The following is a 25,873-nucleotide window of genomic DNA, read 5'->3' on the forward strand; positions in this document are numbered from 1 at the left end:
GTACACCTAATTTCATCGTTTTCATTTTTTAGCTACAGACATAACATTCTCCTTGTAAAAAGTTAGAAGTAAATGCATAGAATGAGAAGTGAAAAAAAGAGAAAAAAAATAACCCAAAATTCAGCCCTAAAACGTCCTTCTCTCCCATTCCTCTTCTTAATGTAGGGTTTAAATGTGTTTATCCTTAAAAAGTGTTTTCTTTGCATTTGCAGGCATATCAAAATAGATGCAAGTATATATTTTCGTAAGTATTCTTGCACTGTGTATGCAAATCACCAAATATGTCAAAGGATCTTAGCCTGGGAGTGCATGTAGCTTTATCTTACACTTTTCAACTGCTATATACTTTTCCAGTTTATAAGTGAAACATAAATTAGCCATAACCTAATTTCATAACAACCTATGGATTGTTCAGAGTGTGTTGCTGATATCAACAGCGCTAAGTGAACGAATGCCTTTTATTCAGAGTGCAAGCACTATATTTGTGAGGGTTTTTTTTTTTTTTCTTTTTTGAAAAGGGGGATTTACTGAGCCAAAGCATATACCATTTTAAATATCAAATTATTGATAAAATCCATAGCAGTTCTATCAATTTACATCCTCATAAGCAGTGTGTAAGTTTTGTTTTTTCTGCAGCCTATCCCAGAATGTCATTAAAGAGTTTGATTTGTGTCATTGGTATCTTATTTTGGTTTTATTTTTCATTTACTCCTTTGAGCCATCTTATTCCCTCTTTGGGTGAACTCTCCCATCTGTTCCTAGTTTTTGGTTTTTCTTTTCTTTCTTTTTTTTTTTTTTGGACTATTAGGATTTTCTTCTTGATTATAGGACCTATTTATACACTTTTTCCTGTGTTTTGAGTCATGAGTCTCTCCACCGCCACCACCCCACCACGTCCCCACCCCCTTTTCTTAGTTGAATTAACTGATATACAGGTATTTTCTTTTACAGCTGCACCAGCAGCATATGGAATTTCCCAGGCTAGGGGTCAAATGGGAGCTGCAGCTGCCTGTCTACGCCACAGCCACAGCAACACCAGATTCTAGCCACGTCTGTAACCTACACTGCAGCTTGCGGCAATGCCTGATCCTTAACCTGCTGAGTGACACCAGGGATCGAACCCACATCCTCACAGACACTACAGCAGGTTCTTAACACACTTATCCACAACAGGAACTCCTGAATTAACCGATTTTTTAAATGAGTTACAGATTTTGTTTTATAATAGACATAATAGCCGTTTCCCTTTCAGTGATTATAATCTACCTTAAAATGTTTATGTTTACTCCTTTTTTATGGATGTATAGTTGATTTACACTGTGTTAGTTTCTGGATACAGCACAATGAGTCAGTTATACATATATATACATAATCTTTTTGTATTCTTTTCCATTATGGTTTCTCTTAGGCTATTGAATATAGTTCCCTGTGCTATAAAATAGGACCTTGTTGATTATCTATTTTATATAGAGTACTGTTAATCCCAAACTCCTAATTTATCCCTCCCCCACCCCTTTCCCCTTTGGTAACACTGATAGAAAAATTGTTTTCTATCAGTGAGTCTGTTTCTGTTTCATAAATAAGTTCATTTGTGCCATGTTTTAGATTCTGCATGTAAGTGATATCATATGGTATTTGTCTTTCTCTTTCTTACTTACTTAGTATGATAATCTCTAGGTCTATCCATGTTGCTTCAAATGGCATTATTTCATTCTTCTTTATGGCTGAGTAGTATTCAGTTGCATATGCGTACCACATCTTCTTTATCCATTCCTCTGTCAATGGACACTTAGGCTGCTTTCATGTCTTGGCTATTGTGAGCAGTGCTGCTATGGCGATTGGAGTGTGCCTATCTTTTCAAATTATAGTTTTCTCTGGATATATGCCCAGGAGTAGGATTGCTGGATCCTATGGAAATTCTATATTTAGTTTTTTAAGGAATTTCTATACTGTTTTCCATCGTGGCTGTACCACTTCACTTTCCTACCAACACTGTAGGGGGGTTCCCTCTTCTCCACATCCTCTCCAGCATTTATTATTAGACTTTTTAATGATGACCATTCTGGCCAGTGTGAGGTGGTACCTCATTGTCATTTTGACATGCCTTTCTCTAGTAATTAGCAATGCTGAGCATCTTTTCATGTGCCTACTGGCCATCTGTATGTCTTCTTTGGAGAAATGTCTGTTTAGACCTTCTGCCCAGCTTTTGATTGGGTTATTTGCTTTTGTGATTGAGTTGTATGAGCTGTTTGTATATTTTGGAAATTAATCCCTTGTTAGTCACATCGTTTGCAAATATTTTCTCCCAGTCCATAGGTTGTCTTTTCGTTTATGGCTTCCTTTGCTATGTAAAAACTTATACGTGTGTTTAGGTCCCATTTGTTTATTTTTGTTTTTATTTCTACTGCTTTGGGAGACTGACCTAAGAAAACATTGGTAGGATTTATGTCAGAGAATGTTTTGCCTAAGTCGCAGAAGTTTTATGGTGTCATGTTTTATTTAAGTCTTTAAGCCATTTCGAGTTTATTTTTGTGTATGGCGTTAGGATGCGTGGTTTTTTGTTTTGTTTTTGTTTTCTGGTCTTTTTAGGGCCACACCCACGGTGTTATGAAGTTTCCCAGGCTAGAGGTTGAATTGCAGCTATAGCCAACTGGCCTACCACAGCCACAGCAACACCAGATCTGAGCTGCATCTGCAACCTACACTACAGCTCATGGCAATGCTGGATCATTAACCCACTAAACGAGGCCAGGGATGGAACCCACCACCTCATGGATGCTAGTCAGATTCATTTCCACTGAGCCATGACGGGAACTCCTAGGGTGTGTTTGAACTTCATTAATTTAAAGTAGCTGTCCAGTTTGCCCAGCACCCTTTATTGAAGAGTAAAAATTTTACATTTAAATATGGATCCATTTGGAATTTAAGCATAATGTAAGAGGTGAATAATCAATGACATCGAGTGCTTCCTGTCAACCAAAAATGTGCTGCCTTTCCATAATATGGAATTTCAATTGAAACATTGCTTCCTGACCAAGGACTGCATTTTCTAATTCCTTTGACTTACATGTGTGGCCATGTGACAAAATATACATGGAAGTGTGTGTCACATAGAGGCCAAGGCCTTTAAGAAGTTCTCTGTCCCATCAGCTAGCTAGACACAGGCAGCAAGAAGAGCCTATTTGGGCTGTGGCACCATAAGTTGGCAGGAACCCAGGCCCTGAATCACCGTGGTCAAGAGAGCCCCTCACTGACCAGGAGCATCTACAGCGACTGTTACATGAGTGAGAAGGACACTTTCACTGTGGAAGCCGCTAAAATGTGGCCGCTTATTTCTTAATGTGGCCAGTGTGCCTTCACTAATAAGGAATCCAATGAGGAGACAGTTGTCCCTAAGCACTTGTGTCTGAGCATGCTTTATTTTATTTGGTGAGCTCTCTGCCCACTGCCAGTTTCTTTCCCCAGCTCTAAGGGACCAAGAACTTCTAGAGTTAAATTTCCTCACCAAGGAAGCATAGAGAAGAGGAGAAACACTAACAGGAGCTTTCCTAGCTGCTGCTCCTGGCTTTGTCCCCGTGCTTACTGGTGCTGGGGCTTCCAGCGGCCACCTGGGAGCTGCGCATGCTCGGCAGGGCCCACGCCTCCTTCTTTGGCCAGGCTGGATCCATGCGCTGGACGCCTGGCGCCTGGATCTGGGGTGCCACATCTGCAGGACCCGAGTGACGTCCAGGCAGCTTGTATGGCGTTGGCCTGGGCCAGCGCGGACCTCCTGGCCTGAGGGCCTGGGGGTGGGCTGGGGAGGGTGGGCTGGGGGTGTAGGGCACCTGCTGATGGGACAGCAGTAGTCGTGGTCTGGACAGTGGGGTACAAAGGCACGGCATAGAGCAGTCCTAATAGTCAGTAGATGCAGGTCACCAGCTACAGCCTCTGTTAGATTCATAGCCAGAGAGAATATTTATTTTTATTTTATTTTATTTTATTTGCTTTTTAGGGCCACATGTGCAATGCATGGAAGTTCCCAGGCTAGGGGTTGAATGGGAGCTGCAGCTGCTGGCCTGCCACAGCAGCGAGGGATCTGAGCCACATCTGCAACCTACACCATGGCTCACAGCAACGCAGGATCATTAACTTACTGAGTGGGGCCAGGGATTGAACCGGTGTCCTCATGGATACTAGTCAGACTCATTACCATTGAGCCACAACAGGAAGTCCCAAGGAAAGAACATTTCTGAGAGTTACTTTGCAACAGTGGAAATGTTTCTGAACAATTTTTTTTTCCTTGCTCAGAGTCCTCTCATTCTGATCTCTAAAATGAAGACCTGGGATTGGTCTGAAAGAGGGGTCTTACACTGAAGCTCTCACCTTCTCCACAAGCTGCAACCTCAGTGCAGAATCGGGAAGTGAGTAGGGGATGGTGGACTTTGGTTTTCTAAGGTTGGAGACAGGTGGGACTGTACAGGTCGACAAAATGGTGACACTTTATAAGGTAAAATACATCTTCTAGTGGGGTGTGGAGAACAACGTTTAGTGACATGGTTTTCTAGACTTTTCTGGACCAGGATATAAGCTTTGCATTCATATTAGAGGTATATAATTTATTTGCCTGAACGTATAATCATAGGTGTCAATTAGAAAGGAACTTCCCATTCTTCAGGACAGTTCACAGGCTAAGAAAAGTGAAGGAATTAAGGTTAAGGAATGTTAATAATGTTAATATGTACGTGGGCATCAACAAAGTTGAAACCAAGACTAATCAGACTAACTTGCCTTACCACACTCTCTCTGGGTCAGTAACTTACATCATCCTTCTGGCTCCTGTGTAATTTTAGAAGGCCGGTGGGTAACGGGGTAGGTGGGGTCGCAGATGTGGGTGGGGATTTGCAACAATGGAGAGGCTTCATTGCAGCCACGTGAACGATTGGACTTTAAATATTAGACACCTTCCTTTTTCTTTTTTTATTAGGGCCACAGGTGCAGCATATGAAAGTTCCCAGGCTAGGGGTCGAATAGGAGCTGCAGCTACAGGCCTAAGCCACAGCCACCTGAATACCTGATCCGAGCCAAGTCTCTAACCTACACCACAGCTGTTGCCTGGGCGGTGGGCTCGGCCAGCGGCGCCAGCTTTGTCCCCGCCCCGGCCTCGCCGCGCGTTGTTCAGTCCCCGGGGTAACGGGCCTGGAGGTGAGCTCCAGCAGCATGGCTAAGGAGACGCGGGGGCAGGGCTGGTGGGGATACAGGCTTTGCGGCAACAGCCACAGCGATGGGGAGGGTGTCCCCTAGGCAGCATCCCGCTCCGGCTCCACCCAGAAGGTGCCGGCAGTGCGTCTCGGGGCACAGACACAGGGGGGCTGAGCCACCAGGCATCAGGCAGGTAAACAGGGCGGCGAGGCCACAGGACCCGAGGTACAGCAGGCAGATGCAGGCAGGGAACTCGATCAAGGCCTCAAGAGCCGAGTGCAGCGTGGCCCCGCCGCTAGGGTCGGGAAGCAGAGCACCAGGCCGGGGCGGGCACCTAGAGCACAGCCCGAGAGCGCAGCTTCGCAGCGAGAGCCCGTCGGGGGCCAGGGCTGGGAGTGGCGACCTATATCGGGCGAACCTGCCAGCCCGCGGAGGCTCAAACCCGTTTGGACAGCGCGGGCCCAGGCAGAGAGTCCTCTGCAGTCGGTGCACCCCCCGCCCCCGCGCCGCCCCGGGCCCGCAGGCCAAGAGCCTTGCGCCAAGCCCATGCCGCTGCCACACAAATCGCCAGCTGTGGCTCGGTCCTGCAGATGCGGCAGCATCCCAGGCGTCCGCCAAGCGTCCATCATATGCGTCCAGCCCGGCCGAAAAATAAGGCGCAGGCCTCGCCAGGCACGTGCAGTTCCCAGGCGGCTGCTGGAAGCCCCAGCACCAGCAGAACCGGGCCGCAGCCAGGAGCAACAACTTGGGCAGCCCGGGTGGAGGCTGCAGCCGAACCCAGCACTAGAGCACGGCCGAACACTATCCAGGCACCCGGCACGGCTCGGTATCCACCCTGCACCGCCAGGGGCTGGCTCCCAAGCACCCGCATCAACCTGCGGCGGCAGCGGCTCCGGGCGGTGGCTCCTGTGCCCCTGCTCGGCTGGCGTGAGGCGCGGACCCGGAGAGGGCTGGGCTACACGGCGCCGCTGCTTAGACTCAGGCGGCCAGCTGCTGCCTGTGCAGTGGGCGCAGCCGGCGCCCCCAGCGCTAGCGCCGTACCCGCTCCGAGCGCCGGCCTGCCGCCCGGGCCGCGCCGCGCGCTGTTCAGTGACATGAAACTTATACATATGATAGAGGCAGCCCTTAGACTGCCAAGAAATGCATGCAAAAACAAAATTATAATAAAGTAATTTATAAGAGAGAACCCTGCTGAGCTACAACGTGAACTCCCCTCCAAGTCATTTCTTAGTTACAATCCCTTCCTCATACTGGGCTTGCCCACGGGGCATCCCAAACTTCAGGTCTTAAAAATATTCCCTTAGATGTTCCATTCTGAGCTGATCATATCTTTTTAACAGAAAGAGTTAATAATAGAAGATGGATCCTGGAGTTCCTGTCGTGGCTCAGTGGTGACAACCGGACTAGTATCCATGAGGACTGCAGCTTTGACTCCTGGCCTTGCTCAGTGGGTTAAAGATCTGGCGTTACCTTGAGCTGTGGTGTAGATCGCAGACGGGGCCGGGATCTGGCGTTGCTGCGGCTGTGGTGTGTGGCCCTAAAGAGACTGGGGGCGGGGGCGGGGGGCGGGGAGGGGGGGGGGAAGAGCCGCAGTAGCAGCAGCAGCAGCATACATTCTGGTAGGAGGATGAACAATTAAATATGCAATAATAATACTGTGGAGTACATACCACAAGAGGCCCGTCAGAACACCTAAGATGAACATATAATGCTGACCTGGGAGGCCAGGGAAATTGTCCCAGAGCAATGACCCCCAAAGCTGGCACATGGATGATGAGTAGGAGTTGTTCAAGCAAAAGTGTGTGTGAGTTTGTGCAGAGATGGGGTGGGGGACAGGGGGCAGAAGAGGACTCCAGGAAGATGGAACAGCAAGGTCCTGGAGACAAGGCAAAACATGGGTCATTGAAAATATGAAAGGAGTTTAATTTGTCCAGTATACAGAGTGCAAGGCATGGGATGCAAGAGATGAGGTTGGATGGGTAATCAGGGCTTATGATAAGATAATAAACACTTGGAAGGGCAGTGAGCAGCATGTGGAAGGTGGCATGGCAAGATTAGGTTTGCATTTTAGGAACACCTCTTTGGCTGAGGTGTAGAGAAGAGCCTGAGGGGAGAGAAAAACGGAGAATGGAAGCAAGAAGGCCAGTTGATATGGTAGGTGATCCAGCAAAAGAATGATGGTGATGACCTCATGTTGGCAGTAGCAGTCGTGGTGAAGAAGGTGGATGCATTTCAGGGATGCTAAGGAGTAGAACAGTGAACAGTGAGAACTAAATGTTTGGCGGTAGGTGGTCAGGCTGGGGAAGATGGGTGGGTGTTAATATCATTCCTTACAAAGGCAATCAGGAGAAAAAGCTAGTATAGAGGGGAAGACAATGCTTCAGTGTGATTCACATTTACCTTGGTTTTCTGCACCCGGACAGACCCACGTGGAGATACCTTGGCAGGTGTGTACCCTGGTCTCAACCTTAGCAGAGAAATCTCAACCAGAGATATAACTCTGGGATTCCTCAATGTTAATGGGATGTGGAAACCATGAAAATCTATGAAGATGATGTGTGTGTAGAAGGTGTATAGAGTAAGAAGAAAAAACTAAGATAAAACTCAAGGGACACAAATGTTTAAAAGATGAGCAGGAGGATCTCACAAAAAAACTGAGACGTAGCCAGGAGGCAGGAGGAAATCCAAGAGAATATGATGTCGCCAAAGCAGGTCAACAGTGTTACTAGCAGACTCGATAAATCCAGGCTTGGTATTAAATCTTTTTTTTTTTTATCTTGATGTGAATATTTTTTGTCTTTTTTGTTGTTGTTGTTGTTGTTTTGAGGTTCTCACCCATGGCATATGAAGGTTCCCAGGCTAGGGGTCTAATAGGACCTGTAGCCACCAGCCTACACCAGAGCCATAGCAACGCCAGATCCAAGCCATGTCTTCGACCTACACCACAGCTCACGGCAACACCAGACCCTTAACCCACTGAGCGAGGCCAGGGATTGAACCTGAAAACTCATGGTCCCTAGTCAGATTTGTTAACCACTGAGCCACGACGGGAACTCCTAATTTTTTTTTTTATTATTTTGATGTGTGTAGTACTGTGCAAGAGTTCCCATACCTTTCAGTTGTATGTATTAATATAAACTCTTACAAATTATCTAGGACTTGAAAGAGCTGATTATGTGGCTATGACTATTAATATTTACTCTATTAGAAATTAAAACTGAGAAATTTTAAACATGTATTACACCATTTAAAAACAATAAACCTATTACTGCTTAATATAAATGTTTATGAAAATAACTATTCTAAAACAAAAATACTGAGAAAGTGGCAATATTTTACATTTTTGCAAATCTCCTTAATGTCTGGCTTAATAGAAAATAGCTGAATTCTCAGATCTGGTTCTACCTTCAATCTGTTTTACTATCACACTTTATGTAGCCTCTGGGAAATTGCCACCATTGTATCAAAGAACAATAGTGAAAAAAGTAAATAATATCTTAAATCATTATGAACATAGTTTGAGCTTGTGTACCTCCCTGAAAGGGATCTCTAGGGATTTGGGGACAACACTTTTAGAATCACTGACCTAGAGCAGAAGAGCTTGAGTATATTGTGAGTTTCACTAATAAGCTCTTGATGCCACAGCCAAAAGTAGGCTGGATAAACTTGATTAGAGGTTCAAAGGCTATTTTAAGAGAGGTTGAGGTTGTCTGGTTGACATCACCTTCCAAACTTAGAAATGGACTCCAGAACATCATTCAATTAATTCATTCAACAAATATTTATTTGGCATATATTAGATGGCATAAACTACTCTAGACACAGAAGGCATAACAAACAAAATGGGGAAAAAAAAGTCCTTGCCTTCATGCAGCTTCTCTTTTCTTTGGGGGAGGATTAGCCAGTGGAAAAATAAAGTAGTAAAATATATAATATATTAGAGAGCATTAAGCGATATGTGGAAAAACAAGGCAAAGAGGTATAGGGAATGTGGGAAGGATTTGCAAATTTCAAATTATGTTATAAGGAAGGCCTCATTAAGAAGGCAACATGCAAGCAAAGACCTGAAACAGGTGAAGGAGACATTTGGCTATCTGATGAAAGAACTTTTGCAGGTATTTAAAAAATTTATTCCTTACTTTATTTTAAATTTTATTCATTTACACTCTTTAATAAATATCTATTATATCTGGCACTTGCAAGTATAAGAAGATGCAACGGGAGGCTAGAGTTTATTTAGTGTCTGTCATGTACCAGGCACAATGCCAGTTACCATTTATGAGGTTTGATACCTTCGCTAAGATTTATAACTTAAGACAAAGAATGTACACACAATTCCTAGAGCTGCAGTGTAGTAGTTCTTTATGAATAACAGTTCATCTGAAGTTGCACCACCACACAAAAATAAACTCAAAATGGCTTGAAGACTTAATCATAAGACAAGACACCATCAAACTCCCAGAAGAGAACATAGGCAAAACATTCTCTTACATCAATCTTACAAATGTTTTCTCAGGTCAGTCTCCCAAGACAACAGAAATAAAAGCAGAGATAAGCCAACGGGACCTAATCAAACTAACAAGCTTTTGCATAGCAAAGGAAACCAAAAAGAAAACAAAAAGACAACCTACGGAATGGGAGAAAATAGTTTCCAACAATGCAACTGACAATGGCTTAATCTCTAAAATATACAGACAACTTATACAACTCAACAGCAAAAACACCAACAACCCAGTGGAAAAATGGGCAAAAGACCTGAATAGACATTTCTCTAAACAAGATATACAGATGGCCAACAAGCACATGAAAAAATGCTCAGCATCACCGATTATTAGAGAAATGCAAATCAAAACTACTATGGGGTACCATTTCACACCTGTCAGAATGACCATCATTAATAAGTCCGTAAATAACAAATGCTGGAGAGGGTGTGGAGAAAAGGGAACCCTCCTACAGTGTTGGTGGGAATATAAATTGGTACAACCACTATGGAAAAGAGTATGGAGGTACCTCACAAAATTAGATATAGAACTACCATATGACCCAGGAATCCCACTCTTGGGCATATATCCAGACAAAGCTTTCTTTGAAAAAGACACATGCACCTGTATATTCATTGCAGCACTATTCACAATAGCCAAGACATGGAAACAACCTAAATGTCCATCAACAGATGAATGGTTTAAGAAGATGTGGCATATATACACAATTAATACTTCTCAGCCATAAAAAAAGAACAAAATAATGCCATGTGCAGCAACATGGATGGAACTAGAGACTCTCATACTAAGTAAAGTAAGTCAGAAAGAGAAAGACATACCATGTGGTATCACTTGTATCTGGAATCTACCATAGGGCACAAATGAACTTTTCCACAGAAAAGAAACTCATGGACTTGAGGAATAGACTTGTAGTTGCCAAGGGGGAGGGGGAGGGAATGGGATGGACTGGGCATCTGGGGTTAATACATGCAAACTATTGCCTTTGGAATGGATAAGCAATGAGATCCTGCTGTATAGAACTGGGAACTATTATCTAGTCACTTGTGATGGAGCATGATGGAGGATAATGTGAGAAAAAGAATGTATACATATATATGTGTGTATATATATATATATATATATATATATATATATATATATGTGACTGGGTCACTTTGCTGTATAGTAGAAAACTGTAACAGAACACTGTAAACCAGCTATAATAGAAAAAATAAAAATCATTATAAAAATAAAAAATATATGTTAAAAAACGAAGTTGCATCACCAGAGGTCTGCATGCACCTGATCTACCTGAGGTTTATGTCTCTCTTTCAATGTGACTGAGATGTGAAGGGTACTTCTCAATCTAACAGCGGGTAAGCCAGGAAGTTAATACTTCATCACACCTTTTATAAAGCACTTCAATTTACAAAGTGCCATCACAAAATACCTCTTCGAATCTTCACAGCAATCCTAAGAAAGCTGGTATTATAAGAAGTATTATTGCCGCTGACTGTAAAACAGGCTCAAAAGTCTACGTAATATAAAGCGGTTATACAGTAGTTGGGACCTAAAGTCAGGTAATCTGCCTTCAAGCACAAGACTTTTCACACTGCAATGCAGCTGTTGGGAGCAGCTGCTGAAATAAAACACTATGCTCCCCTAAGCTAACTCAGTCTTTTTCCAAGTACCGGCACCACAGGATGAGGGTCAAGCTAGGACTGGAAGCTAGGACTGAAAGCTAGGACTGGAGAGGAGGAAGAGCCTGCGAGGTAGGTGAAATCGCGCCCAGCTCTCTCCTTCTGCACTTGATGCAAGGGAGGGCTTACCGTCGGAGAGACGCCTGGGACTCTGGGTTTGGGCGCAGACGGAGGACTACTTCCAGGGGTAACCGGGGCGTCCGAGGCTCCTACAATATGAACTCCAGGTGTGAAAGGAAGGTGACAGCCGCGGGGCGGGGCTGGGCGCTGCGCATGCGCTCCCCCCAGAGTTGAAAGAGGCCGACGCGGGGGGCCCGGCGGGCCGGGAACCGAGCAGGGTCAGGATGGACGGTCGGGATGGACGGTCAGGATGGACGGTCAGGATGGACGAGATCGTGCTGACTACGCTGAAGATCCTCACCATCCGCGAGAGAGGCGCGGGCAAGCCCAGGTGAGGCGGGTCTGCGGCCGTGGCGAGGGCGGCGGGGCTCTTTCTGCTTGGGTCGCCGCTGGCTGCTGGGCCGCGGCGGGAACGGTAAACGGCGGCGGCCGGCCGTTGGTCGGGCTGGGCGGCCCGGCCTCGCGCCTGGGGCCCTGCTCCCCGCACCCTCGCGCCCGCCAGGTCCGCGGCCTCCGCCAGGCTGGCTTCTGGGTCGCTTCCCCTCCTGTGCACCCGGAGGAAAGCAGTTCCGACGGCGCCACTCGGCCGGCGGGTGTGGGTCCGCGTCCGGCAAAGTCAGAGGCCTCGCTGGGCCCGTCCGGGCTCAGGCCGCCTGTCACCCCGCGAGTGGAGAGTTGTCACTAAACCACGGTGGGATTTCTGTCGGGCTTTCTGCGAATACGTAGTCTTTTCCACAGGAAGTTTCGCGACTCCCTAGGTCACACTCCTGGGCTATTCCGGTGCAGGTTGGTTTTTGTTTTTGTTTTTGTTTTGATGAGTCATCTGTGAAAGAACTCATCGGTCTTCTGCCTACTTGAATAATTCACTTAGGCTAAGATGCTAGGGTGTAAGCTGTGGGCCACTGGTGAAAATCGAATGTCTTTGTTACTTCTCATTCTGCCACGTCATATAGAGGTAGAACAACACATAAGTAGTGTCTTTTCTTTTTCGACTCTTTCTTAGGGAAAATAATATTGACTCTAATTAGAGTTGAGTATAAGAGGCCCTGGGAGAGGTGGAGCCTGGTGGGTGTTGCAAGAGGGGTTGTGATTTCATCCAGGTCTTAAAATAGTTCTCCAGGTGAAGTTAAAATCTTTGCCACCTGATTAGGAGTAAGGTTTATTCTAGGCGGCTTTGATTTGTAACTAGTAGCCAAATTCCAGGAGGTTTATGTAGATTTTATTTATCTGTATAAAATTTCCAAGCAATGTCATATTTTAGCTATACCTCCTGATAAATGTATCTTTCAAATCACTTAAGTCTATTTTCTTAGATATTTGAGGATTTGAAATCTTTTTCTGTAATATGTTCTGAAACTTTACGTATTTTTAAAGGATGACAATACATGTTCATGGTTTCCCTCATTTAATGTATACAGTATTGGAGGGAGGGATTTGTACATAAAAGGAATGAATTAATGAAACACCATGGGCTAACAAAATAGTATGATTTGTGTATATCTGTGTGTGTATTAAAGAGCTCAATAAAATAATGTTCATGATCTTGGTTTATTGTATTTGAGGGTTAAACAGTTAGGTAATATATAAACATTGTCTTAATAGGAATTCCATGGCCCTGTGATCTTTTTTCTTCTTGAAGTGTGACCCTCATTTAGGTCAAGTCATGTGAAATTGCTGATTGTGAAGTTGAGAATGGTTGAATGTCATTTCATGTGGTTCAACCCAAAATATGGTTGGTTGGCACCTTTTCTAGGTGTATTGGATGCGTGAATGGGTGATCTAGTCGAAGTTTAACTGGAGGTACAGTGTTTACATAATTCATGCTCTCCCTCTAGAGTAAAATCTGTTAAGTGGATTTATTGGTTTTCATCGTTACTGCCCCTCAAACAAACTTAATTGGATCTAATCTCCAAACTTTTCCTAAAAACTTAGTGGTGAATTATTATTATGAACTGCTCACTGCAAAATTTCAACACCATCACCTCTTTCAATAAAAGGGTTGCATTTAGGGAGAAATTTGGCTTATTTTTCTAGCTAGATATATATTATTAGTAAATGTGATATGCTGTGGAAAAACAACGTTAAACACTTACCTTTCTGGATAAGTTGAGAATAAATGGCTTGAGAAGCCTTTGTTTTTTAAGGTGAGTTAGTACGAAAACGAAAACATTTGTTATGGATATAATCTTACAGGGTTGATCTAACGTATTGTTTTTATTTCTTTATTGATCTAGAGTTAGTGAAAGTGAGGTATCATTTGTGTTGTTGAAAAATCATTGCACAGCAAAGAATGTCCGAACTAATTCAAGTTAGTGGGTTATTTTTCAAGTAATGAGTATGTGTGAGAACAGCCAGGAGATCAGAATCATGAAACTTTGTGCTGCTACTTGTGTGACCTTGTGTGTAACACCGAATGCTCTGCGCCTTCATTTCTTCATTTTAAAAGTGAGGTTGAAGTAGAAATCTCTCAGCCCCATCTAGTGTTAAACAGGTAAGAGTCTTTGATTCTGTGGCTAGCCTAGAAAAGAAGTAGCAGGGTGTTTCAGAAACTCGAAAGGATTATAGAGACCTCTGTTACTTAAATTGCTGCCCCCCTCCCGTGCCCCTTATATCCCCATTCTTTTTGGACAATTTCATTTGTAAATTAAGAAATGAGGACTCGTCTTAATGACACTGATGAGTTATAAATCTGGTCTCCTCCAAGTAGAACGGTGGTAGTTACTGCTTCCATCTATTGTTCTGTCTGGCATGTTGTTGACTTCAGTAAGTGATAGTACCATTGTTATTTACATTAGTGTTATGGTATTATTATTACTGCCACATTTTTGTAATAATATTTTCTCTGGTGACCAAGTATAGACACATGCCTTTTCTATTCTGAAATCATAACTGAAATTTTTAGTGAAATCTTCACTTTTATTAAAGTTTAATGTTGGGGAGAGAAGAAAAATCTTTTTATCGTTGTGGAAACTGCAAAAACCATGGCAGCAGCAGGAGACAAACGGCACTCGGAGATGTGGAAAAGCAAGGTTTATTCAGCACGGGTGCGGGCTCTTAGGAGTCACCTCCAGAGTCTGAGCACCAGGTCTTTGTTCTCAGCAACCTTTATACATTACAGGGTCTTGTTTTTCCCATGTAAGCATCCTGGGATCTCCCCCCTTCTGGGAGCAGGCAGTGATCCTCCCTAAGAAACTGAGCAAGCAAGGTTATAGAAGCAGAACTGATAAGCAATGCTAGGAACACCATCAGCAGGACTGCTGGCTTGGACATAGGGTACATAGTTGCTACATTATTACAAGAAGGATGGTATGAGGGGAGCATAGCTCAAAAGGCTTTCAGCTGCTTTTTTAGCGGAGGGGGCAGCTGTTCCTTAGTTAAAACTCTTATTTCATTGTGAGTAGCTTTTAAGATGTTTATTAGTGCTGTCACCTAATTTCATGTTGGAGGTAAGTAAAATTATACTCAAGAGGGTTCAGTGTTAAGTAGGAAAATCTGTAATTTGATTCTTCTGTTTTATTTGCTTTTGTGGTGCCAGTTTTATGGTAAACAAAAAGCAAAACCAGGAAAGGGAGAGTTAATGCTTCAAATAGAATTAGTGACAGTGGGTTTGAAAGCTACCAAGACATCATTATGTTTTGCAATATACAAAAAACAAACAAACAAACAACAACAACAAAAAAACCCCAAACAAACCCAAAACTTTAGCAGCAATAATTACAATCTGAGGAAGTCTTCTTTTATTTCTTTCCTGAAATTAGGATGTGTGATAACTGTTGCTTTGATTTTTATTAAGGCAGACAGGTCAATAGAACAGTCTCGTCCTACTTAGGAGGTAATGAGAAGGAAAATTGATTAGTTTTACAAACCCAGGGCTTTACTAAAAGCTTAGATTTTATTTCTGAAGAGCTTTTAATAACTGATTCTTTTGCCTTATATTAAAATAATCCTGGGAGACAAAATCTTGGAATACTCTTATGGTCTCTTTTCCTTCCATTTCATGCCTTCCTTTCTAATTTCTTTACTGTTTCCTAGGCTTAGTCCTTCATTATCTCTTAACTGTAATCATTGCAGCTGTTCTCTTGATTTTCTTGCATTTCTTTTCTAGCATTAACTTTTCAAAATGCAGAGCAGTTCCTGCCCTTCCTTTCTTTGAAAGCTTATAGCTCCCTGTTACTGCTTGATTTCATAACCCTACCTGGCATTTGCCAGAGGATACCTACTCTGGCCATCTGGTCACCTTTCTGCCTTCACTCTTTACCGAGTCTCTTCTTTCCACTTAGGTAACAGTCATACTACTTGTTTGAAGATGCTGGACTTCACACTTTTCTTTTTTCTTTTATTTTTTTGTTGTCTTTTTAGGGTCACATCTGTGGCATATGGAAGTTCCCAGGCTAGGAGTCGAGTTGGAGCTGTAGCTTCCAGCCTACATCACAGCCACAGCAATGTGGGATCCAAGCCACATCTGTGACCTACACCACAGCTCACAGCAACGCCGGATCCTTAACCCACTGAGCGAGGCCAGGGATGGAACCTGCAACCTCATGGTTCCTAGTCAGATTCGTTTCCACTGTGCCACAGCAGAAACTCCTGGAATGTCGATCTTGATTCTATATCCATGATTAATCTTGTCATTTGTGTAGGGTTTTCTGATGATTTTTCTGCACACATTCCCTATGGCTTTGTTTCCAGTTCAAAGCCAAATAACCATTGAGGCATTGTATCTGCTAGGCTACCCCATGCTACAAAGTGCAGTTTCAACAATAACAGGGATGTGTATCTTAACTGCAGCTAGAGAATACATCTTCAGAACATTTTCTTTATGATGATTTTTTTTCCATTATAGATGGTTTACAGAGTTCTGTCAGTTTCTACTGTACAGCAAGGTGACCCAGTCACACATACACATATACATTCTTTTTTCTCACATTATCATGCTCCATCATAAGTGACTAGATATAGTTGCCAGTGTTATACAGCAGGACAGAACATTTTTTAAGATTATGTTTTTGTTATGGTGTTTGGAGCTGCTCATGTCCTCATTTTTATTCCAGTTTTCTTAACCTTTTTTTGAGTAACCTGGAGACAGTGACATAAAATTATGCATATGGCAGAGACAGCCCTTAGACTGCTAAGATATATGTGCAGAAACAGAAAATTATAAGAGAGAAAGACAAGATTGAGAGAGGGGAGGAGAACACAAACATTCTGGAAACATCGAGTTTGAACCAGTGCTCTTTGTTTAGTTCCTGCACCAAGTCACAGCTGTTTCTCTCAGCCACATCTTCTCAAGTTTTGGGTTTTTTAAAGCCATATAAGTAAGATGTAAATAATTTCATATTTTTTATATAGATGTTGTGGCATATTTCTTTATCTAGACCTAGTGAATACAGGATTATTTAATATACATGATTTTTTGTTTGTTACACTGCAATGAAATTGTACACTTGGGTTTTCCTTGGATTGTATTATCAGCACTGTCCTTTAACTCATGGTTGCCCATCATTCTAGGCATGACTTTATCAACTCCTTTATTACCTTAGCCCAAAGCAGCAAACTATTTGTTTTTTAAATCTTTGGTTTACAGAAAGTCCACATACTGCACATTTTGAAATTCATTTTTATTACCTAATCTGTGTGTGTGATGGATCACCAGAAATCATCCAATAATTACTGATATATTTACATATTGGTGACAGGTGTCCTAGGAAGCATTTAGTATATGAGGGTGCTGTTCATTTTAGTTGTGGCTGTTCTGAATTAATTGTGACAAGCTAATAAGATCTTTTGAAAGTTACTTTCCCAGCTTCTTGAGCTAATGTTTTCCCTCTGGCCAGGGGGATAGATTGCACATTAATTTTGATACTCTTTTAGGACATGCAGGCAGCTACTGTTCAGTTAAGCCTGATGGTATGTGTCAACTACTTTTCCTGGAAAGGAAGAGGTGGGGGCGGCTGCTATACTAGAACCTTCTGTGACTTCTGGTGGAGCATGTCTTCTCTTTACATAAATCAGTACATGCACATTTTCTCTGCACTTTGAGCATTCCTCTTTCACTTGTGGAGATTCTTAGAGGATTGGGCACAGATGTTTTTGTGTGTAAATTGTTTTTGCAGTTGTGCATTTTCAAGTGTTTATTGACAAGTTATATAAAACGAATGTTTTTTAATATAAAAACAAGCAAAAGTAAAGACAAAGGGAGTGAGTGAGCCTTTTATAATTTTATCAGTCCTCCAAGTTGCCCTCAGAATCTGATTTCGGGTGTTGGCTAGCTGTGGACAATGCTCTTTTAAATGGCTAGGAGGAGTTCTCTGACGGCCTAGCAGTTAAAAGATCCGATGTTGTCACTGCAGTGGTACGTGTTGGATCCCTGGCCCAGGAATTTCCTCATGCCATAGGCGCCACCAAAAAAAGAAAAAAAACTAAGGGAGCCCCTGGAAAATGGCCCCGAACCTTGTCCAGAGATCATCTTCTCTATATTGGTGCAGTGAATCTAGCTCTTGGCTTTAATGTGCAGAGTCAGTCACCACCTTACACTGGATTTCCTTTTTTCCAATACGATTTTTATTTTTTCATCAAGTCCAGTTAGGTGAATGTTTGAATTCTACAAGCATTTGGTCTTCATTTTTCCTGACTGAATCCTAAGCTGCTAAACTTGAGTGCACCTTTTCTTTTATCTTCATACCCTTAACTACTACCTTCTGTGTGTGTGTGTTTTCCTAGTGTACTCTTTCAATGTTCTCTCACTTCCTTTTCTGTATATATTTTAGTTATTTTCATAGTGGTTACCATGGGGATTACAGGTAACATTCGTAATTTTTTTTTTTTCTGCTCCTTAGGGCTGCACCTGCAGCATATGGAGGTTTCCCAGGCTAGGGTTCGAATTGGAGCTGCAGCCACCAGCCTGCACCACAGCCGAGCTGTGTCTGTGACCTACACCACAACTCACGGCAACACCAGATCCCTAATCCACTGACCAAGGCCAGGGATTGAACCCACATCCTCATGAATCCCAGTCAGGTTCCTTAACCACTAAACCATGGAGGAAACTCTGGTAATTGCTTTTTTTGTTGTTGTTGTTGTTGTTGCTATTTCTTGGGCCGCTCCCACGGCATATGGAGGTTCCCAGGCTAGGGGTTGAATCGGAGCTGTAGCCACCGGCCTACGCCAGAGCCACAGCAATGCGGGATCCGAGCCGTGTCTGCAACCTACACCACAGCTCACGGCAACGCCGGATCGTTAACCCACTGAGCAAGGGCAGGGACCGAACCCGCAACCTCATGGTTCCTAGTTGGATTCGTTAACCACTGCGCCACGATGGGAACTCCTGGTAATTGCTTTTAACAGTATGTTTTACTGCACTTCTTAACAAAATTTTCCTTTTTTCAAGGTGTTGACTTTAAGGTGAAAACAATTTCAGTGGATGGAAATAAGGCTAAACTTGGAATACAGGTAAGAAATTTTTAAATGTATTTTCTATAAATATTAAACTTGTACTTTGGGAAAAGCAGAAATTAGTATGTGTGGTGCTCTAGAAGTGAATGAGCAATTTGTGTTAAATAACTTGGCAGATTTATGTTGATTAAAGGATAAACAATAAATAGTTATAATTCACTAATCAGACAGAGACTTGTTTTACTTAAATTTTTAAAATATATAATCTCTTCAGAATATTTGAAAACAGTATTAAAAAAACATCTGGGAGCTCCTGTTGTGGCACAGCGGAAATGAATCCAACTAGGAACCATGAGGTTGAGGGTTCAATCCCTGGCCTCAGTCAGTGGGTTAAGGATCTGGCGTTGCCATGAGCTGTGGTGTAGGTCGCAGACTCGGCTCAGATCCCACGTTGCTGTGGCTGTGGTGTAGGCCACCAGCTGTAGCTCCAATTAGACCCCTAGCCTGTGAACTTCCATATGCTGTGGATGCAGCCCTGAAAGGCAAAAAATAAATAAATAAATAGGAGAATAAACAGACTGATGGCCAAATGCAATGCCTCAGCCTCGGATTCTGGACTGAAAAAAAAAAAAGTTAAAAAACAAAACAAAACATTATCTTGTCTGCCACAGAGAATCATTGCCATGGAACATGTTTCTTTAAAGTTTTATAAAGACAGTCTAGACTGAACTCACACTAAGGGCAGTTGTTGGGTAGAAGAGGAATGAAGCAATACTTAGAAAAAAATTATTTTTCATCTTTGTTAGTATAAATATGTATAAAAGTTGAATCTGCCAACTTTGTTGTTGTTGTTTTTAGTACTGATACCCAGTGTTTACGTACTGGCGTCTTTTCATTTGCCTGTGAACCTACCTGTCCTGATCTGTATTCTCTGCTAACTAGACCTCTTCGTGGTCCTGCTGAGTAAGGTAGCATTAGCTGTCAAAAACACCCAAGAGTCTCAGTGTCTATGTCTGTCTGCCTTTCTTCCCCTCTTCCTTCCTTCCTTTCTAGCTCTGCCTATCTAAAATAGGATTGCTAATATATTTAGTATGTATAAACTTTATAAAAATATATTCATATATCTGATTCCCACATATGCTATAATTAAAATTCTAAGTATATTTTTACAACATGATAAAACAGTAGAACTGATCAGCAGGCGTCAGCGGGAGATGTACTTCGTCATGGTGGTTGAAGGGCAAGTGCTGTCTGGGTGTCAGTCACAGAGGGACACAGCAGTGCCCATGCACTGTATGAGCGCATTCATGGTAAGGACGTTCTCTTGAGTGGCACAGAATTTCCAACACACATTTTCTTCTAAACAAAAGTAACTAACTGTATGTCTAGTTTTTTTTCCTGTTAATTTTTTTCAAATCTACAATACTTGACATGATTGATGGCCTCTTTGTCCCATCCCTGAAATATACTTAATCAGAACAGTAATGTGCAACAGAAAACAATTTGGAAAATGTTGGACTAGACCAGAGTAAAATATATTGAAGTTTAGGAATGTTGGTTTCATTGTCATCTTTTTTTTTGTCTTTTGTCTTTTGTGTTTTTAGGGCTACGCCCGTGGCATATGGAGGTTCCCAGGCTAGGGGTCGAGTTGGAGCTGTCGCCGCTGGCCTACGCCAGAGCCACAGCAACTGGGGATCCCAGCCGCATCTGCAACCTACACCACAGTTCATGGCAACGCTGGATCCTTAATCCACTGTGTGAGGCCAGGGATCAAACCCACAACCTCCTGGATCCTAGTCGGCTCCATTAACCACTGAGCCACAATGGGAACTCCCTGTAATAAACGATTTAGAGTAGAATGTGAGGCGATGGTTGCCCTGAAATCTTCCTTACAGACAGGAGGGTTTTGGTTTGTTGTTAATTTACTTTCTAGTTCCTGCTCAGTAAAAAGGCTGGCAGGTTTTACTGAAGTGACATCTTTATCATAGGCTTATAAGTGTTTTTTAAAATACGATAGGCTTCTCCTGGCTATAAAGATAACACAGGCTCATTCTAAAAAGGAGAATTGAAACAGTATGAAATACATAGAGAAAAAAGTTCACCTTTAACCAATGTCTACATATTCATGAACAGCCTATAAAATATGTTAGATACCTGCACATTGTTACACATGTTTATATGCAGTTTTCCAGAAGACAGGATTGTATCATGTTTTTTTCCACAGGCTTACCATCCCCCTGCTCCCAACACACAATTTGCACATTATTCTGTGTCGGTGAATACAGAGGTACATCATTGTAAAGGACCACTTAATTCCATCTGACTGCTATACTTTAATTTACTCAACCCTTAGTGAAAGATATTTACAGTGTTACTAGTTTTCCACAAAGAGGAGCAGTGCTCTAATGAGCATCCTGATTTTTATATCTATGTGTACTTATCCAGCTAACTGTGCATTGTGTACTTGGAAGTTGAGTTGTTGGCTCAAAGAACATAAAGACCTAGCACTGGGAATAGGAAAAAGGTCTTCTGTACTGTATATTGTTAATCTTTCTCATTGTTGTCCGAGTAATAATTTTTCACTTATATTGCCTTTCTTTTGATTGGTAAGATTTTTTTCTTTTACGTATTATCTTTTAATGAATTTTCTTTTATATGCCTTGCCCTTCTTATATTAGTGTTCATATTTTTCATGAATAAAGTCTTTATATAGTGGAAATAATAGCTCTTTGTCATATGCCACATTTTTCCCTATTCTGTCAATTGTATTTAAGAATGAGTGTGTGTTAATATTCTTCATGTGTGTGTAATACTAATTCTGCCATATACTGCAGATGTTTTTCCTGATTCATCACTAACCTTCAAATCTTGTTTAGGATGAGTTGTGGGGGAGGTGTGAGCTTTTGGGGGAGAGATGTTTTTGCTATTTCAAGCCCAGCGGGCTTTTTTTTTTTTTTTTTTAATAAATTGACAAGTGATTCTAAAATTAGTATCTCAGAGTTCCCATTATGGCTCAGCAGAAACAAATCCAACCAGGAACCATGAGGTTGTGGGTTCAATCCCTGGCCTCCCTCTGGTTAAGGATCTGGCATTGCTGTGAGCTGTTGTGTAGGCCAGCAGCTGTAGCTCCAATTAGACCCGTGGCCTGGGAACCTCCCTATGCTGCAGGTGGGAAGGGACACTAAAAAGCCAAAAAAAAAAAAATTAAAATTTAAAAAATAATAAATAAAATTAGTATCTAAATGCAAAGAGCCTAGAATAGCCAGAACAATTTGGAAAAGAGGAAAAATGTTGGGTAACTTACCCAAACTAATTTCAGTAATTAATATAAAGCTTCAGTCATCAATGCAATGTGTTATCCGCTTTAGTACAGACAAATAGATCAGTGCACAAAAATGGAGCCATACCCAAATTTTCAATTGGTTCTTTGTCAGAGGTGCCAAGTTAATCCTCTGCTGAAAGGAGAGGCTTTTCATTAATGATGCTGAGACAATTGGATAACTCTAAGGGGAAGAAAATGAACCTCTATCCGTATTTCTCAACAAACGAAAGTCTATGAATCATGGTCCTAAATGCAAAATAAAACAGCTAGCTTTGATAAGAAAAACATAGATGCATTTTTATAATCTTGGATTAGGCAAAGATTTCTTACAGAGGATACAGAAAACATAAACTTAAAAAAAATGATAAATTGGGTCCCAAAACTTTAAAAGCTTCAGTTCGTCAAAATACACCATTAAGAAAATGTATAGAAGGAGTTCCTGTCGTGGTGCAGTGATTAACGAATCCGAATAGGAACCATGAGGTTGCGGGTTTGATCCCTGCCCTTGCTCAGTGGGTTAAGGATCCAGCGTTGCCGTGAGCTGTGGTGTGGGTCACAGATGCGGCGCAGATCCTGCATTGCTGTGGCTGTGGCATAGGCTGGGAGCTACAGCTCTGATTAGACCCCTAGCCTAGGAACCTCCATATGCTGCAAGTATGGCCCTCGAAAAGACAAAAATACCAGAAAAAAAAAAATGAAAGAAAGAAAGAAAATAAATAGAAAAACTCCCAAATGGCAGAATAAATAACCATCAGTTGCATTTTTACCTAATAATGCATATAGGAAGTACAATGAAAATAATATTCCATTTATAGTACCATACATAAAATGTTTGAATTTCAGGCAAAACTTCTAATGATGAAATAAGAAATAACTGGAAAGTTATACCTTGTGCTTGATTGTGTAGATCACAATAAAGATGATAACACTTCCTCATCTAGCAAAGGCATTTTAATGTGAGACTAATTTTTCTTAGGATATTTTCAATAACTGGGATTTAAAACTGGGATTCCCAAGTGAAGGAAACATTCCTTTGTTTTTAGTTTACTGACTATTCTTTATAGCGCATTTTTATCAGGTGGGGTTGGGCAATCAGGACTTCTGTAATTGGTCTTGGATTTGTTAGTGGTTATTCAAACAAACAAACAAAAATGTTAAGAATCCTGGAGTAAAAATGAGGCCATGAGCAGCTCCAAATACCATAACAAGTAACATAACCTTAAAAAGTGTTCGCAGGATGTATGCTTTAGCTGCAGATAAGACACACACCTCTCTTATTGTTGAAACTGCACTCTGTAGCATGGGGTATCCTAGCAGATACAATGCCTCAGTGGTTATTTGGTTTACCAAAGACTTTGAACTGGAAACAAAGGCATAGGAAATGCGAGCAGAAGAATCACCAGAAAACCCTACACAAATGACAAGGTTAATCATGGATATGGAATCAAGATTGACATTCCAGAATGCCATGCACCCCGTCACTCCCACAATCACAGAAGCAATAGCAAGAGTCACCCACAAGGAACACAGTGGACGAGGAATTAACAATAAGGAAACAATAAACATTGCTGTTGATGCAACAATTACATTTCAAACAGTGTTTTCTACTATTGCAGACTACTGATCAAAATATGCGAATGCGTGTTTATACACCATTAGGGGAATTTCACACTCTGTAGCCAAGTCTCAGAACTGCAGTGACAGCAGCTTCATATAGGCTGAAGAAGAAATGCCCATGGTCTGAATGAAGGCCCGGGAACAAATGATTTCATGTGATGATGAAACATTAATATCATATCCAAAAAGTGGAAAATCTGTTATAGAGTTGAGCATACTTTTTAAAAGAAATATCCCTGTCATTTACATTTTGACAGTGGCTTTCCATAAATTCCACATATTCTCAAAACCAAAACTCTGTAAGATTTTTATCCACATAGATGTTGTTTTTGAAATCTTGCAGACATTTTTCGAGTTTTTGCCTAGCAGCTTCATCCCAGTAGTCAAGAGCTTCAGTAACGATAACCATGACCCTGGGACCATAACTTGAAAAATACTCTTCTTCTACATTAAAATATGGTGAGATACAGGCGTCATCACTTGCCAAATTTCGAAGATCTAAACCTTCCTGCACATGGAAACACCCATACATACTAAGTATGAGGCACAGCGTGTACAGAAGCACCGCAAAAACCTTGGCCTCTGGTCTTGTGAGAAAAGGACCAAAATAGTCTCTAAAGAACAAATTCATTGGATGGATATCATCTGCTTGTTCCTCTGGGAGAGAATTGCATGGGTTACAGCAGGACTTTTTTAATGACAAACATTTTTGGTCGGGAGTTTCTGGCTTCTTCAACCAGCGTAGACGGATCACTTCTCTTTTACCATCCAAGGCCATAAATGCTCCAAAGCAGGTGATGTTATAAAGATAACAGAAGAGCAGTGTTGTTCCTGTACAGATGCAGAAGTACTGTAAGGACCTGAAAGAGGTCACAATTCTGTCTCGAGAGCCAGGACATTGGTGATGGTGGTGATTGTAATGGGCCCTGCCGCTTTGGAATAGACATGGGACATCGGCTCTTTTAAGTTATCCATGATGTTGGCCTCTGCCAGGCAGCAAGCATGATAAACATGTCATCGACCCCAACACCTACTTAAAAAAAGAAACAGAGTCTTCATATATTAGCAGCCATTAAAAGTTAAAGAGATCAAACCATTTTCTTTGTCCCTCTCTTGAGGTCTTGTTTGTCTTGCCCAGTCTCTGTTTGGATACTACTTTCTCCAATTGCCACTGAATCCACAACACAATTTATCACTCCTTGCTCTGTCATAACACTGTGTTTTTGTACATCCTCCTGTTTGCACATGGCACAGTAGACCCTACTCCCAGTCTCCAGGGAGGGTGTTTTTTATGATGAGTCAGGCAACCTGGCTGACTGGGTGTTAGGTGAAATGGGATTAGCAATGTATCTTCGATTCCATTTGAATACCTGAGAGACGATTTTCTATCATAATCCCTTTTATTCTAATGCACTAACACTGAGCCAACATTCTGCTGCTTCAACTATGAGCTGGACTTGTCTATTCCCCAATTAGCATCTAGCTATCAGTGTGGTATGATTTGAGCCATACCACATAGTTTACACACACACACACACACACACACACACACACACACACACACATGCAGTTTTTCCAGTAGTTTTTTTTTAATTCCCAGAATGCTGTCATTCAAACTTCACTTGACCACATTAAGGCATTATCTCTATCAAAAGCAAGTACTCTTAAGTCAGAAATATGTACCAAAGTAAATATTAAGAATCCTTCACATATTAAATGCCTGCTAATGTTCTTGGTCTTTTCCACAATGACGTTTCAGGATTGGTTTGGAACGAAGAGGACAGGAGAGCATTTAAGGACTTTGAAAACATCATTGAAGACTAGGAGAGGACTACAGAGAAGCAAGGGGTTATGAAGGGCAGCACAAGCATGTTGCAGATAAATTTCATCTCCCTCAAGCGCTCTACAACTTTCACCCACGTATACCCCTGTTTCTATGTGTACTGGTCCAAAATCAATACTTGGAAGTATTGATTCCAAGTATTAATACTTGGAAATGCTGATTTTGATTTCAAGTCTGGAGGATCTTCTCCATGGGTTACAGGGGAAGAACTGGGAATTGC

At 42.0% G+C, this 25,873-nt stretch overlaps 1 pseudogene; it reads right to left on the reverse strand.

The window, feature by feature from the left end:
• Nucleotides 1-11,534: 11,534 nt before the first annotated feature.
• On the reverse strand, nt 11,535-24,823 carry LOC125112477 (patched domain-containing protein 3-like; annotated as a pseudogene).
• Between the last annotated feature and the right edge of the window lie 1,050 nt (nt 24,824-25,873).

Source organism: Phacochoerus africanus, chromosome 12 (genome assembly GCF_016906955.1).
Source record: "Phacochoerus africanus isolate WHEZ1 chromosome 12, ROS_Pafr_v1, whole genome shotgun sequence".
In the NCBI taxonomy this organism is placed as follows: Eukaryota; Metazoa; Chordata; class Mammalia; order Artiodactyla; family Suidae; genus Phacochoerus; species Phacochoerus africanus.